Genomic DNA, 3,886 nt, shown 5'->3' on the forward strand with positions numbered 1-3,886 from the left:
CAGAGTAACAACGTCCCCAGAAAATATACTCTAAACAAATCAGAAAAAACCTGAAGCAGTGGGGAAAGAAAGGGAAAGAGAGAAAAAAGAAAAAGAAAAAAAAGAAAAAGATAAAGATAAAAACAAAAACAAACAAAACAAAACAATAACAACAAAAAAACCAGAATGTGATCGAATATGATCAGGCTGGTATATAGATCAGTGCCACACACTAGATTTGGGGTGTATTTTGGTCTTTTAGAAGAAAGTGCTTCCCAAAATTTTAAAGAAAGAAAAACTTATATATGTACAAAAATAAGGGTTGATATGATGAAGGGATGGAATATGACTGTAAAGATGGAAATTATAAAAAATTTTATAAAAGGAATTGATAAGAAGTTGTTTGAAAAAAGAAAGAAGAGGATTTAAAAAAAGAAAAAAAAAGGGAGACGATGTGATCAGGCAGGGGAGTAGAAAACACCATATACTAGAGATTTAGGGTATATTTTAATCTGTTAGAAGAAACTATCTCAAAATTTTTTTTTTTTTTTTTTTAAAGATTTTATTTATTTATTTGAGACAGAGAGAATGAGAGAGAGAGAGAGAGCACATGAGAGGGTCTCAAAATTTTAAAGAGAGAACAACTTATACATATAAGCCAAAAATACGGGTAACTACTATGAAGGGATAGAATATGACTCTAAAAATGAAAAATAAAAATGTTTTTTTTTTTTTTAAAAGGGATTGATAAGATGTTGGTTGAAAAGAAGAAAAAGAAAAAAAGACAGTTAAAAAAAATTAACTTTGAAAGACTACAGAATCATGGTAAAAAAGCCATGAATTCTATGTGCAGTAGTCCCCTACAGCTGGAGTTCTGCCGTTCTCATTGATGGGTAACCTTGGTCTTGGCTGGCTGTTCTCGCTGATCTTCTGGGGAGGGGCCTGTTGCGTGGTTTCCAAATGTCTTTGCCGGAGGCAGAATTGCCCCGCCCTTGCCCCCTCCTAGCTAAGTAATCTGCTCAGGTTTGCTCTCCGGGGCTTTTGTTCCCTGCGAGCTTTCCGTACAGCTTTGGAGGCGGAGAGTGAAAATGGCGGCCTCCCAATCTCCGCCCCGGAGGAGCCGAGAACTCGGGGCCCTGCTTCTCAGTGAGACCCCAGAGAAAAGCCGTCAGTCACTCCCGTCTCCCCGGTCTCCGGCCGCACTCTGTGCTCACCCGGCCTGTGACCGCGCGTTTCTATCTCTTGCACCCGAGCCCGTGTGGAGTCTCCACCCCAGCAGATCCCTGCGGCGCACTCCCGCGCGGCTCCTCCCGGGGGAGGAAGGTGAGTCTCCCCGGATCTGCCGCTTGTTGGGTCCCTGCTGGAGGAGCAGTGGCCCGACTGTGCCGCGGATCACGGTTTATGGCAACCCTGAGCTGAGAGCCCGCGCCTGGGCTCCGCCTCTGCAGCCGGCTTCCCTGCTCCAATACCTGGGAGCTCTGCCGCACTCAGGCACCCCCGGTCTTTCTGTGACCCCGTGGGTCCTGAGACCACACTGTCCCGGAGCGTTCCCCCCCCCCGCTTAGCCACCAGAGTGACGTCCCTCAGTGGAGCAGACTTTTAAAAGTTCCGATTTTGTGCTCCGCGGCTCTATCACTTGCCAGAAGCGGCCGCCGGAGGCCCCTCCCCCGCCGTCTATCCTCCCGAATATCGCCTCGGATTCACTTCTCCGCACGTCCTACCTTCCAGAAAGTGGTCGCTTTTCTGATGAGAGAGTTGTTGGTCTTCTTTTCTTCGATCTCCTGTTGAGTTTGTAGGTGTTCAGAATGGTTTGATCCCTATCCAGCTGAATTCCTGAGAGGAGACGACATTCAGGTCTCCTACTCCTCTGCCATCTTGCTCCGCCCCACTGATTTTATTTTTTGAGTCCTTTCTCTTTTCTTCTTGATAAGTCTGGTTAGAAATTTATCAATTTTTTCTCACTAAGCTTTGGTTTTAATGGATCTCAAAATTCTGTGTCAGATTTTTGGTCAAGTTGTTTCCATTAAAAAGTACTGATTTTAAAAATTAATAACTTAAACTGCCACACATAAAAGAAAAATTGTTCACAAAATATTCTCCTTTCCTTTTGAATGTTTTACAATGCATTTTATCATTAACCAGTCTTTTATTATTAAACTGAAATGGCCAATTGAGACAAAGAGTTCTGATAGTGTTCTTCCACTGCTGATTAAGACTGAGGTGGCAGGTGTTGGGGGTAATATTCATTTAGCCTTCTCCCCTTTTTGGGCAGACTTAGAGACCTTGCCTGCTCCAACTGCCTTCTTGTCCATGGCTTTGATGACACGAACACAAATTGTCTCTCATGTCATGAACAGCAAAATGGCTTAGAGGAGGTTAGTCAAAGAAGCTCTCAACACACATAGGTTTGCCAGGAACCATATCAGCAATGGCAGCATCACCAGATTTCAATAACTTGGGGCCATCTTCCAGCTTTTTTCCATAATGATGATCAATCTTCTCCTTCAGCTCAGCAAACTTGCAAGCAGTATGAGCTGTGTGACAAGCCAGGACAGGTGCATATTCAGCACTGATTTGTCCTGGATGGTTCAGGATAATCACCTGAGCCATGAATCCAGCTGCTTCAGTTGGTGGGTTACTTTTGCTGTCACCAGCCACATTGCTATAATGAACATCTTTGACAGATATGTTATTGACATCAAAACCCACATTGTCCCCAGGAAAAGCCTCACTCAATGCCTCCTGGTGCATTTGAACAGATTTTGCTTCAGGTGTTAACATTGGAGCAAAGGTAACCACCATGCTGGGTTTAAGAACATGAGTCTCCACTTGGCCCAGAGGGACAGTACCAGTACCACTACTTTTGTAGATGTCCTGGAGGAGCAGATGCAAAGGCTTATCAGTTGGATGAGCTGGTGGCAGAATGCAATGCAGAGCTTCAAGCAGTGTGGTTCCACTGGCATTGACATCTTTATAGGTGACTTTCCATCCCTTGAACCAAGGCATATTTGCACTTGACTTCAGCATGTTGTTACCATTCCAACCAGAAATTGGCACAAATGCTACTGTGTCAGGGTTGTAGCCAATTTTCTTAATGTAGGTGCTGATTTCCTTAACAGTTTCTTATATCTCTTCAGGCTGTAGGGTGGCTCAGAGGAATCCATTTGTTAACACCAACAATTAGTTTTTTCACACCCAGTGTGTAAGCCAGAAAGGTATGCTCAAGGCTGCCCATTCTTGGAGAAACCTGCTTCAGATTTACCAACACCAGCAGCAACAATCAGCACATAACAGTCAGCCTGAGATATGCCTGTAATCATGTTTTTGATGAAGTCTCTGTGTCCTGAGGCATCAGTAATGGTCACATACTTGCTAGTCTCAAATTTCCACAGGGAGATATCAATGTTGATTCCATGTTCATGTTCAGCTTTCAGTTTATCCAAGACTCAGGCATACTTGAAGGAGCTTTTTCCCATATCAGCAAATTTTTCAATAGTTTTTAAAATTTTTCAATAGTTCTTTTGTTGATCCTACTACATTTGTAGATCAGATGACCAGTAGTGATAGATTTTCCTGAATCTATGTGTCCAATGATGACGATGTTAAAATGAGTCTTTACCTTTCCCATTTTGGTTTAGGTTTAGCAATGGATTTCAAGACACCTGTGTTCTGGCAGCAAACCTATTGCAAAAAAGAGAGTTTTACCAATTATATTATTTTTTTCAAAGAACTAGCTCCTGGTTTTATTGACATGTTCTGTTTTTTTATTTTCTGTATCATTCATTTCTGCTCTAATCTTTATTATTTCTTTCCTTCTGCTGGCTTTAGGCTTTGTTTGTTGTTCTTTTTCTAGCTTCTTTAGGTATAAAGTTAGGTTGTTTATTTGAGATTTTTTTTGCTTCTTCAA

General features: G+C 42.4%; 1 pseudogene; it reads right to left on the reverse strand.

Annotated features, from left to right (window-relative positions):
* Positions 1-2,222: 2,222 nt before the first annotated feature.
* Positions 2,223-3,607, reverse strand: LOC110586813 (annotated as a pseudogene).
* Positions 3,608-3,886: the final 279 nt, after the last annotated feature.

The sequence above is a fragment of the Neomonachus schauinslandi genome, chromosome 8, assembly GCF_002201575.2.
Source record: "Neomonachus schauinslandi chromosome 8, ASM220157v2, whole genome shotgun sequence".
NCBI lineage: Eukaryota > Metazoa > Chordata > Mammalia > Carnivora > Phocidae > Neomonachus > Neomonachus schauinslandi.